Source organism: Myotis davidii, unplaced genomic scaffold (assembly GCF_000327345.1).
Source record: "Myotis davidii unplaced genomic scaffold, ASM32734v1 scaffold175, whole genome shotgun sequence".
Classification (NCBI taxonomy): Eukaryota; Metazoa; Chordata; class Mammalia; order Chiroptera; family Vespertilionidae; genus Myotis; species Myotis davidii.
Window position 1 is genome coordinate 3,701,124 of NW_006286972.1, and position 13,400 is coordinate 3,714,523.

At 44.5% G+C, this 13,400-nt stretch overlaps 1 protein-coding gene across 6 annotated transcripts in view; it reads right to left on the bottom strand.

The window, feature by feature from the left end:
* The window catches only part of PCBP3 (poly(rC) binding protein 3), a 175,357-nt gene extending 165,193 nt beyond the window's left edge, over positions 1–10,164 (bottom strand). For 2 of the 6 annotated variants that reach the window (XM_015560698.1, XM_015560699.1), the window contains exon 1: positions 9,997–10,156. The gene's annotated coding sequence lies outside the window, so the exon portion shown is untranslated. Of the gene's footprint in view, positions 1–9,996 lie in introns of all 6 variants that reach the window. The other 4 variants (XM_015560701.1, XM_015560704.1, XM_015560702.1 and 1 more) reach the window with 4 other exon arrangements.
* Positions 10,165–13,400: the final 3,236 nt, after the last annotated feature.

The window sequence follows — 13,400 nt, forward strand, 5'->3', positions numbered from 1 at the left end:
TAAAAGAATAATTTCTAACTCTGCTTAAATTATTTTTAAATGATTATTATATATATTTAACATATTGAGCCCTAAAATAAAGTCCAAATAGTAGCAAATGTTCCAATGAAACAGTGGTGGGAAGCTCACAAGTTCAGTTTTGGACCTGTTATATCTGATTATGCTTGTTAGTATGGCAAATGGAGATGTCAAATAGGCAACAAAACAAATTAGTCTAAGATTGATGGGAAAGGTCCAAGATTGAAGTCACCAAAACTAAGAGTGGGTGAGACCCCAGAAGAAATAAGAGAGGGGAGGCGCAATCAGCCACACTGAAGAGATTGTTGTCATTCCAATCATCACATAAGGAGCCAACGGTGCACTCAGATAGTGTATGGAGACCACCAGCCTTCTAGTGGAAAAGACAGTGCTAAGGGCAAAAACATAAAACCCCAAAACTGAGACAAAGTAGGAACACAATTCAAGTTTGATCAATTGTTCTGTGTATATCCCACCCCCAGCTATCCTGGCAACAGGCCCCCTCCCCTAAGCCAACAAGGAGACACCACATGCAAAGGAAGCAAACAGAAATCAGAGACAGAGCCATTGCCGGTCAGTTTGGCTCCTCCTTGGGAGAGGTTTTGGGAGGAGTCACTGAAGCAGACAAAGAACCAGACATTGAAGAAGGCAGTCTGCATATGACTAAAAAGGTACATTTTCTTGTGCGCCCACAGGAGAACTACTGGGTTCAGCTGACTCAGATCAAATCAGTGTGGGTCAGAAGTCACACAGGTATACACTTTATTGTCACTTTCACTGGCATCTCCTGGAAGAGCCCACACACTGAGATAATGTAGACACTCACCCTGGAGGGCGAGGGGCTCCTCATGTGATGGTTCATGAGGAGAATGACAGCAATCTAAGGGGTCTTGCCTGCACTGTGCTCCCTACATTTGTCAGGCAGGCTGAGCCCTCCAGAGCAGGTTAGGAACAAGGAGTCAACAGGGTGGGACACAGCTTCAAGGAGCCCACACTGAGACAGCTGAGTACCAATAGCTGTAATGCCATGGAGAGCAAAAGACCCCTCTGCCTCAATATGGTAATAAATAGTGAGCTGCAGTATTCAAAAGGGGACACTACTTCCTCCTGGGTAGATAGGGAAAGCTGCATTGCCAGATCAGGTGAGTTTGTGCCAGACCCTGTGGCAGAATTGGTACGCAGAGTATGCAGAGAGACAGTACTAATGGATGGAAAGCAAGAACCAGGTCAGGGGCTCAGCCCAGTCTGGTGGAACATATTACTACATAAGTGGGAGAGGTGGCATATTGAGCTGGTGTTTGCAGGTCAACACCAGAAAACCTAGAACATGTGGGAGAGGTCCTTGCTTACTCGGGCTTTACCTGAAAGATAATAAGTTGCCAAGGACAATCTCAGAGCAGTGAGGGCATGTTGAAATCTGTAATTATATTACTATTGGAATAACTCCTAAAGTCTAGATAATTAATGTATTTATCCCAAAACACCCATGTGGTGCTGGGAGATTTCCATGTAAATTATATCAAAGCAACCTGCACTAAAAATGGGTCATTACTAGGCCAGAGTGGCTCATTTGGCTGAGCATCCCTGCCTTCCCCTGACCTTCCCATGCACCAAAAGGTTGAGGGTTTGATTGATCCCCAGTCAGGGAGTCTACAGAAGGCAACCGATTAATATTTTTCTCTCCCTCTCTCCATTAATGTCTCTCTCTCTCTCTCTCTCTCTCTCTCTCTCTCTCTCTTTCTATGTCCTTGTGCGTAAAAAGTGTCATAACAATTAGTATTAAAATGTAGATCTGGAAAACAGCTCAAGTTAATAAGATGCTGACCACAAACCAGTGCTTATACTGTCGAGGGAAGACTCAGAGCAAATCATTTGAAAAGGAAAAAGTTTACTTGAAAGAGATACAGAGAGTCAGTTTTCAAAGCTGACTCAGCAAATGAAAAAAAATTGAGAAGTTAGGGAATTGAAAATTAAAATGAGATACAATTACACACCTATTAGAATTGTTAGAAATTTTTAAAATGACAATATTCAATGCTGGCAAGGACTCAGAGCAGGAGGAATTCACTCTCATTCATTTCTAGTGGGAATAAAAAATGGTGTAGCCACTTTGGAAGTTTCTTACAAAACTAAACACAGTCTTACCACATAATTCAGCAATTGTACTCCCTGGTATTTGCCAAAATGAGTTGAAAACGTAATATCCAAACAAAACCCCACACACAAATGTTTATAGCAACTTTATTCATAGCTGCCAAAAACTGGAAGCAACCAAGACATCATTCAACATGTGAATGGATAAACAACTGTGGTACATTTGCAAAATGAAATATTACTCAGCAATAAAAAGAAATCAGCTATCAAGCCACACATACCAAAAAAGAAAAATATAGATGAATCTTAAATATACATTGCTAAGTAAAAGAAGCCAATCTGTAAAAGCTACATACTGTATGACTGACTCCAGCTGTATGACATTCTGGAAAAGACAAAACTGTAGGTAGCAAATAAGTCAGTGGATACTTGGGGCTCAGGGAAGGGGCTGAAGGATGGAGCCCAGGGGATTTTTAGGGCAGTGAAACTACTCTGTATCATACTGTAATGGTGACTACAAGATAGTAAGCATTTCTCAAAAGCAATATACTGTATAGCACAAAAGTAAACCTTAGTGTATCCAACTTCTTAAAAGGTTATTTAGGATGTTAGGGGAATTCCAGGATGGAATGTGGAATTCAACACTGTTACAAATATACAAAACAACCTCCCTGAGGGGTGGAAGATAAGGTGCTGACCTGAGCCACTTTGGAAATGAGTGAAGTCTGTAAGAGTAATAGCAAAAGGAACTGAACTTAAGGGCTGTGCTCTATTGACAAAGTTGTTTTCCAGAGGTGTGTGTTAACAACTCCGACACTGCTGTGCATGGATACTGGAATTGAACAAGTAAGTGGATGGAAGATGGTGGGAGCCAGGTGTCTCACTGTTGGAGTTACACATAAGCAAAAGGAGGAGGCTGGGATAATCCATGTGGTGTTGGATTAGAGCTGGAAATGTCAGCATGAACTGTTTAGCTTGTATATGTCTACCTATAGAAGCACTTATAGATGTGTATGCACAAGTTAACATATACACACGTATATCCCCTGCTCTGTCAGCTAAGAGCACCTAGAAATAACAACATCCCAGGAGTAATATTCACACCATCACCCAGGTCTTGGTTTTTTATATCATTTTCCAATAAAAGGAACCATGCTCCTGATTCTAGGACAGGGAAGGATCTACAGAGAATAAACCTGGAGCCTCCTGTAGTACCAAAAAGGAAAGAGATGCTTAAAAAATAATGTAAAACATACACACATACACAATGACAGAAGCATATCAAAGGGACATAAGAGTCAACTGAAAGAATTCCCATTGGCCCAATCTGGAATAACTGAAGCAACAAAATAAATTAGCATAGAACTATGAACCAAAGTACAAAATAACATCCATGGTTCCATACTTATATGAACAAATGATTGAAAAAAATAAATGGGAGAGAGACACAAATCCTCTGCAGATAGATCCAGCACTCCCTGTGGCGGCTTCAGCCCGGGTATGGGGGAGGAGCTTACCACACTCCTTAAATGTGCACTATGCACCTGACCTCCTTCCACAGAGGCAGTGTGTGAGGGAAGCATAATGTGGAGTGAAGAAACCTGACAAACACACCTGTTAGGAGCATAGCCAACACCCACCATATTTTATCATGTTGATAAAATATACTCTTGATTATGTGATGAAAATGGCACTTTACCTCTGTGGTCTTCCTCCCAAAACCTACAACTCAGTCTAACCATGAGAAAAACATCAGATAAATTTCAATGGAGGGACACTCTACAAAATACCTGGTAAGTTGTCCTCAAAACTGTCACCGTCATCAAAAACATTGTCTCAAACTATCAAAGCCAAAAAGAGCCTAAAAAGACATGACAACTAAATGTCATGTGGTGTCCTGGATGGGATTCTGGGACACCAAAGGGACAGTAGGAAAATATTAAAGAAATCTAAAGGTTGAACTTTAGTTAATAATAATGTATCAACATTTATGCACCAATTATGACAAATGCCCCATACTATGTAAAATGTTAAACTGGTGTGGGGTGTATAGGGATTCTCTGTGCTATCTTTTTTTCCCCTCTGTGCTATCTTTATAATAATCCTGTAAATATAAACCTGTTCTAAAATAAAAAGCTTATCTTTTTAAGAAAACTGGCAATTAAAAGGAATGAAAAAGACCAAAGTCACCAACTTTTCAGTAATCTGCTCATGGTGGGAAAACAGCAACTTTCTCACAGTACTGACAAATTCAGAAAGACTGCATGTACCTTTGGGCATTTATATTGGAGAAGTCTAAGGCAAAGGGTTTTGCAAGAAGATCCAAGATTATAGGAAATGCTCAAGATTTTATCATTTGGGCACCGTGTAACTTGTAGTGTACCTGAAATGCAATAATAAACTGACCAAAAAAAGAAAAACAAATATGATCATCTCAATAAATGCAGAAAAGGCATTTGATAAAATTCAGTATCAATCATGAAAAAATTTTCATGAATTTCCCATCAAAAGATCTGCTTACTGGTAACAGAAGCAGAACAAAGTATCAGCTTTGCCTCAATAATATTTCTAATTCTTAAGCATGGGGCACTGAATATTCTAGAAGGCAGGCTATCAATTCTGGACACCATGAAATATCTTCACACTTCCTGGTTACTCCTTAACAATAGCTCCCTTTGCTGAGCACTTCCAACAAACAAAACACTTTGTATGCATGCCACTCTCCTCACACCAACTCTGCAAGACAGAGACTAGTATTTCAATTTTCCAGATGTGGAAACTGGGGCTCAGAAAGGCTAAATGCTTTGTCCAAAAATTTCAGAGAACAAGCAAAGAAGCCAGTCTTTGAACTCTGGAGTGCCAGGCCGACCAGCTTCTCCCTCAAGGTTGTGTCATGCCAGAGGCCCCTTTGCCTCTGCAAACACAGCCCGGATACAGCAAGGTGGCCTGCCAGCCAGGGCCTTGCCGGGCTATGAGGAGAGCTCACTGGTCAGGTGGATATTTTTGTGAACAGTGCAAATGTTCCCAGGGGAACAAAGGATTCTTCCTACATGGAAAAAGATCAGGAGTCATCTTGAATCTGTGCCTTTGAAACAGAGCCAGGGTCTAAAAGCTTTTACGGAACCACATGCATCATAGTCATCAATATGCCATTAGATCCTGGACATTAATTCCCTAAAAGTATTTCCGAACCTTTGAAAGGATTAACCCTTTATCGTATTAAATTGTCCCCCTCCCAGAAGCTACACTTGCTGGATTTTTTTTTTCAACTTTAATGAGACACTGGTGTTTTGTTTTTTTGTCTATCTTCTTGAAGGTTACTTAGATAAAGCAATGTTTTGCTAGTGATTTCTTTCACTTTTATTTCCTAAATATTAGGATGATCTCCATTCAGTTTACAAAAGTTCTATGGTTCCCAAAACATCAAATGGCAAAAACAGTGGTGTACTCCTCCCCAGCTTCTTGATCAACAACTGGATACTTCATTGGTTTTGGGAGTCGGCATACACAGCATCTCAAAATTCTGCCAAAAGAACTGGACTGGGGTTTTCAAAGTCATCTAACCTAACTGTCGGTGCATGGGGACTCCCAGTGCCCAGCCTCCTGCTTCCACCTCCTTCCACAAGGTGGCCCCATCCTCTGCCAGAGCACCTACCACAGCCAGAGCCCCTACTTGCTCACCCCACCCTCACCCTCATGGAAACCCATGATGCCACTCCCCCATAGTAACACTTAATCCTGAGTGTGCACCTTTCAAACAGAACCACTCCAATCCTTCCAAATCTGAGCCTTTCAAACAGCACCCAACACATAGGAGGGAGGAGGACGAGGGCACTGCCAGATCCTCCAAAAATATGAGTCAGACTAACCTTTCTCAGTCCTGTGGCTATTATTCACTAGGGAAGCAGGACTAGGCCTGGCAGTCAGAGAAGCCTGAGATGAATCCTGACACAGTCACTTGGGCAAACTTGTAGATTCTTTTAAATCTCAGTGTCCTCCTACCTTCCCAGAGCTCCATGAGCAGTCACAGAGCAGCACAAGGGAGTGCTCAGCACTGCAGCCTAGCAGATGAGTTAGTGCACCGGTCTACTGACACTGGAAACCTGCCCCACATGCCAGTAACATCCCCACTCTCTGACTCCCTGTCCAGGAACCTAACAGAGTCAGGAAGCACACTGAAGCAGGACTATCACCTCCAACATTTGTATTTCATGCTCCTAATAATGCAACCTATATTTACCAACTGCCTCTGGAATCAATCTGATTATGCCTCCTGAAAGTAGGATCATGTGCAATGACCAAGAGCCTCTCAAAACAGGGCCATGGGAAGCTCATCAGGAATACAGATTCCCAGGCCTCACACCTGCTGTTTTAAAAATCCCAGGGGTTCTTGTGCACATTAAAGTTTGAGAGGCACTGGCCTAGATCCCTAGAGACCAAATGTCTTTCAATTCCAAGGTTTCTGTTAGGGACTATTTCAGACTAGAAAGCATTCTTTTCTTCCCACTGCTACTATTAATAACGTGTATACATACTCAGCCAGCATGAAGAGTAAACAGAGACTGGCTCAAGTGCCTAGAAATAAAACTTGTAAAAAGAAAATATAAGTGTGCTGACAAGCCTCATCACCATGAGATTTCCTGTCATCTTTTTACCAACCTCCCTCTAAGCACTTTCTCCTCTATTTGATCAAAGTTTGCAGAGAAAAATAGTGATTTTTAAAAATAAACACTCAATTCCTAGATGTAAGTGCCACTGGGAACCGGAACAGTCTCAAATTGAAGAAGAAAGAGAAGAAGAATTTACTGGCATTTTCTGACATCTTCTGAAAGCCAGTGAGCTCATCCTTACTGTCCACACTCCCTCCAGTGGCTGGAGGTTCTTAATCTGAGCTGCTAAAAGGCCTCCCATACCATTTGGGATTTGTGCTAACTGAACCAGCACGCTGATTAAGTTAAAACCTTTCCTCATTATAGAACATTTACTGCATGGTGGGTGGACTGGGGGGTTGAAGGAGGGGCGGGGTAGTGGTGGAAGGAAAGGCAGCAATAATGAACTCTACCACATGCCAGAGAGCTAGGTTCTGACTACTAGGCATCTAGGCAGCACATGACAGAAAGAATAAGCCTTGACGCTGCAAGGCCTGACTGGTATGGGGATCTGAGCACTGCTATTCTGACAAAGCCTCCAGGTGACTCTCCTGTGCATTCAGGGTGGAGAAGTACGGCTCCAGGAGAAAGGGTCTACTGGAATCATTACCACTGGCAATGTGTAGCAATGAGGTGGGTTTTCTAAAACACAGCACTGCTAATGTAATGATGTGACTGCATGGCTACTGGGTGTCCTGAATGGTGGAAGTCTCTAAGCTGAATGGAAGGTTCTTTCCAAGACTGGTGCTCCCACAACATAAATGCACATGTACAAAATGCAATGGTCTGTCCCAACACTGAGCATCCTCTGTGCCTCTCCTACCTCTAAGTAGACCGAATTGGGGAACCGCTGGCCAGGCCAACATTCATCTCTGCTTGCTGGGCATATGGCAGGAAACAGTGAACAATGGCACATTGCCCATTTTCATATGGCCAATGAGCTAAGAATGGTTTTTGTGATTTTAAAAGGTTGGGAAAAAATGAGACTTAGATCACATGTGGCCCACATACCAAAAATATTTACTATGTGCACCTTTACAGAAAATGTTCAGACTCCTTGCTTGTGACAGCTATAAGTGCGCAGGTGTCCCTATCATGGGTCCACTCTAACAGGCACTTTCTCTGCCTACCTCACAGCCAGAAAAAGCCTGAAATGCCCAGAAAAATTGAAACCAACATGTGCTCAGTCATCCTAAGAATCTCAAGAAAAAACACAACCACTAAGTGCAAAGCTCCCTAAGGAGCAGGGAGAAGCTCGTGTCTCCGTGAACACAAGGGGACAGTCCAGTCGAGTGACTGAGGATGAGTCTCCACAGACCCCTTGGCTGGTGAAAGACCCTGGCAGTCACAGCCTGCTGTGCCCCAGGCTGAGTCTTGCCGTGTAGTGTGGGCCAAACTGTACTGCCAACGGAAAGTTCAAGATGCCCACAGAGGCTATTGCTGAGGTGAGCCTCGAGTTGAAGACATTCCTGGGACTAAGTACAAACTGCTATGTCCCCATTCAGCCCCACAGTTAACCTCAGCACTTGGCTGATCCTAGGAAGGACGTCAGAACACAGGACACACAAGGATGATTCACAATCAGGAAGCAAAAATCTAGAACCATGCTGCACAGACAGCAACCCCCTGGTGCTGATGAAGAGGGCCAGCAGAGGCTTTCCTGCTGGGTCAGTGCTCCTCCAACCAGGCCCTAGCAACCCCTCTAACCAACTCTGCAATCAGCTCCCCAAAGTCAGAACAAAAGGCATGCTTCCCTATGACAGTCTTCATGGAGGCTGACTAAAGAGCACTAACCAGGCTCTCAGAAACCAAAGAAAAGCAGTACTTGGTTATCTCCCAAATCAACTGTCACGATGTATTCAACAGACAGAAACACTCTGTGTTGTATACCTTGCATTATATCACATCCCTCTGTAGGGCATCTGCTCACAAAATTGATTTAGGAGAGATTATTCAATTCCATTTTGCATTTTCATGTTTTGGAACTCTGCCAGCAGCAACTTCTGTTCTTCCAGAGGTCAGAGAGCTATGGACAAGACAATCTCCTGCTGTTGTAAATGGAACTCCATATTCCCTTTATGAATTTCCTGTCAATCTTCAAATTACTTCAAATACGATTGCCCTTCATTTAGACAGTGTTTTATGTCTCCATGTCTACCTTCTTCCCATATTCGATTACCTCGTGTGCTGCAGACAGCTCTCCCCGGAGCCCCTCTGGGCGCCTGTGTCAGAGGGGGTGTGGGTAGATGGGTAGATGGGGACAAGGGAGGTGGGGGGGACTGAAGCCTCTGGTTTGCAGCAACCTGGCTGACCACAGCGAATGTAAGCTAGTATGTCTTGCATTTTTAAAATTCCTTCTGTTGGTCCCACTTCCCCCAACAACCACCACCATAGCCCCAAATTCTTTTTGCAGAAAAACAAGTGAACAATTGTTACTGTCTTCTCCTCTCACTCTGGTTGGGTTTTACCTGCCCTTTACTCAGCCACGAGCCACTCCACATTTGCCAGTGTCTCCCTTGAGGGGTTCTCCATATTTGATACCAGTCATCCCATCCACTCAGTGCTCCCTGTGCTCTCTGCCAGAATGGGGATCAAGCCCAAAACCTGGGTATGTGCCCTGACCAGGAACCTAACCATGACCTCCTGGTTCATGGGTCAACACCTAACCACTGAACCACCAGCTGGGCAAGAATTTTAAGCAAACAATCAGTTGAGAGGGTCTATGGGAGGAGCTAGGGTTTATGAAGTTCTTGAACTCTGCATAACTGCAAGAACCCTATAAGAAGAACTTTGTTTATAATAAAGCCTGATGGTTCTAATATCCCCTCCTCCCTTTATTTCCCTATCCCTTTTATAAACACTCCTCTACCTTGGCACACAGGCCAAAGTGTGCAATTGACTTGTCATGTCTACATGCACTGGTCACTACTTCTGTTTTCTCAAGTAAATCCTTTTTCATAACTAAACACATAGTCAATATTATTTTTCAGTAAACAACACTTACTATGTGCCAGCTCCATTGTACAGTTTCCAAGATCACGCTGAAATGCCCATTTTCTCCAAGGCCTTCTTCCAACCATCCAAAGTGCCTACTTCTCCAAAGCTCCATGTCCTTCCTTTGCTCTTCTCTGATGACTCATACATAGCTAATACTTGATGGCATTGAGACTTGTGTTCTTGTATTATCCCCTCCCCCACTGGATTACATGCTCCTTGGAGTTGGGCCATTGCTCACCTGTATGTATCCTCAGCATCCATCGTGACAGAGCTTTTCCATAAACAATGTGTTGGGTTGAATTCCTAGCATCACATCGCACAGCCTCATCCTGGGAAGGCTTTCTGAAGGAAGAGTTTAGGGCTCACTTGATGAAAGCAAGGGCCAGCACATGACACAGGAAAATAAAGAGCAATCTTTGTGATGGCTCTAGTCTGCTGCAGTGATAGTATTAATTCCAGTAGAGCTCTTGGCCAGGAATGTGGGAGCCAAAAGGCCGATGAGCTCATCGCTGAAATGCTGGCAAGCATGCTGTTTCTTGGCCCAGCCCCAAAAGAATGTGATGTGAGCATTACCCGCCATTAGGCTGACTCAGAGAACAAATGATTAAGTTTCTGATAAATCAAGGAAAAGATTCTGGCTTGGACATTCTTCATTCTGATGCAACCTGAGTTTAACGCATGGTGAGGAATAATTCCAGTCCAACCCAAAGGAACAGCTCTGATGTGGTGTGTGTGTGTTTTGTCACACAGGAGGGGGAAGGGGGGCAGGTAAGGAGCATTTCACTGCCTTCTAATGTTCTACCAGCCATTCAGAATCCTCTGTGAGCAATTGTCTTCAATACCAGGCTATAAAACAGGTGATTCTGTTTATAGGAACTGTGCTATTTAAAGACCAGCTAACTCATTAATGTCACCTGCCACAGCCCTGTGCTTGATGTAGCAACTCAAATATGGGCCACAAATGGAGAAAAATCTTCATACACCAAGAAAATGAAAGATGTTAGAGGGCATATATCACCTAATCCACACCTCTGAGGGCATCAGAAAGTAAATCCCCAGGCAGGAGTGGCTCCCAGATGAAAAGGCTAACAATCCCACATTATTTCACACATTTTCCTTATTCTTTCATTCTGGGGACCTGGGGGTGAGGAACTTGGGGGGAAAGGGGGGATAAGACTCCTGTGAGTGACTTAATCAGCAAGAGTTGATGGTGGCACTTAGAAGGTAAGCCCAAGTTCAGTCTGCCCTCCTTCACTCCACTCTGGCACAGATCTCACCCACACACCCTTCTTCCTGTTGGTCACTAACACCAGTTTCCAGAAAGAGACACAAGCATTAAGAGTCCAAAAGCACACACACAGCTTATCATATTGGGGACAAGAAGCCAGGTTTCTGACTTCATTTCCAGCCCCAAGAAACTGGGGGCAAGACCCACTCATGACAGTGATAGTGTTTACCCTACATGTGCTTGTACTCTGTGATAAGAGATCTAAACCTCAGGATTTCTCAGGAGCCTTGGCTTCCTAATACTCCATGATCTCTGATGCTCTATGGCCCTGTCAATTCCCTTCTTTTTAGAAAGATTCAATCATGTTTAACACATTTTAGGTAATAAATTAGAAACTGAATCTTACAGTTTAAAATTTCTTCTCATGATGATCTGGAAACTGAAAAGGAAATAGAGTTCATTAGAATTCCCAGATTCCTGGTAGAAGCAGCTTTGCTGTTCTTTCCATTAAGAGCACAGGAATCAGCTGAATTCCCACCCAGGGAGAGGTACTGAGGCAGAGTTGGGATGAGCACACAGCACCACCACTCTGCAGACACATGGGCCTGTGCCCCAATGGGCAATGCAGCTCATCTAGTGACAATGACATCCCTGATCTAAGAGGTATGCTTCTTTACCTTTGTTTCCCCACTGGCTCCCAGTAAACTCAAGTGAGCCAGCAGCCAACAGGCCCAGATCTTGAGGGTCACTCACTCCTCCTCAGTCACCACCTCACTCCAGCACAGAGCCCTTCTGCAGCTGCTGTGCAGAGGGACAACTTTACTGTTTCCTCTGTCTTATACAATTATCCCTATGTATCTGCAAGAGGTATTGGTTCTAAACCCACCAAGAATACCAAAATACCACAGATGCTCTAGTCCAGGGGTGGGCAAACTTTTTGACTCGAGAGCCACAATGGGTTCTTAAACTGGACTCAGAAGAACGACCTGCGGCTGTGTTTCCCGACGTTGCCATGTTAACACTGCTGCTGGTGAAGGAGCGGAGGGGAGAGCAAGAGAACCCTTGGCTCTTTCAGCTCCACGGGCCGGATAGAACAGCCGAACGGGCGGTAGTTTGCCCACGGCTGCTCTAGTCCCTTAGATAAAACTAGAGGCCCTGGGGGATTGGGCCTAAGCTGGCAAGTCAGACATCCCTCTGGCAGCCCAGGAGCTCTCGAGGGATGTCCACTTGCCAGTGGGGAGCAGGCCTAAGCTGCAGTTGGACATCCTTAGCACTGCTGAGGAGGTGGGAGAGGCTCGTACCATCACTGCTGTGCTGGCAGCCGTCAACCTGGCTTGTGGCTAAGCAGAGCTCCCCTGGTGGGAGCACACTGACCATGAGGGGGCAGCTCCTGCATTGAGCGTCTGCCGCCTGGTGTTCAGTGTGTGTCATAGTGACCAATCATTCCCAGTCGTTCTGCTGTTAGGGTCAATTTGCATATTACCCTTTTATTATATAGGATAGAGGCCTGGTGCATGGGTGGGGGCTGGCTGGTTTGCCCTGAAGGGGGCCCCAGATCAGGGTGGGAGGCCCTGCTGGGTGGTGCAGCCGGTCAGGGCGAGGGACCGCAGGCAGTTTGCAGGTCGGCCACACCCCCAATCAGAGTGGGGGTCCCCAATGGGATGGGTCTTGCTGGGGTGCCTGGCCAACCTGGATGAGGAGCTGATGGCCGTTTTCAGGCTGATCAGGCCCCCTGGTGACCCAAGCTCCCAGCCTCTCCTTTCTTTTTTTTTTCAGCGCCTCCTTGAGCAGAGGCCAGGGCCGGCTGGAAGCAGGTATCTGGGATTTATTTATCTTCTATAATTGAAACTTTGTAGCCTTGAGCAGAGGCCAGTGCCAGCCAGGGCAGGCGGGAAGCTTGGCTTCCTCCATTGCTGGGAGCAACCCAAGCCTCCTGCTCTCTCCAGCTCCATGGCTGTCGCCATCTTTGTGATGGAGTGATGGTTAATTTGCATATTACTCTTTTATTAGATGGGATGGTAGAGTTCTGTCATATAATCCATTCATATCTTCCCATATACTTGAAATCATCTCTTGATTATTTATAATATCTAAAACAATATAAATAGTTGTTTTGTTCAGGAAATGGCAAGAAAAAATCTGTACATGTTCAGTATAGACACAACCATCGTAGTCCTATCTACACAGTACATATCAGCAATAAAGTAACATTTTTTTATTTTTTTTTATTGCTAAAAGTATTACAAAGGGTATTACATATGTGTCCTTTTTTTTCCCCCGCCCTTAACAATCCTCTGGCTGCCCCTACCCCCCAGTGTCTTATGTCCATTGGTTATGCTTATATGCATGCATACAAGTCCTTCGGTTGATCTCTTACCCCGCCTCCCTCCTGCCCCCCAACCCTCCCCCGCCTT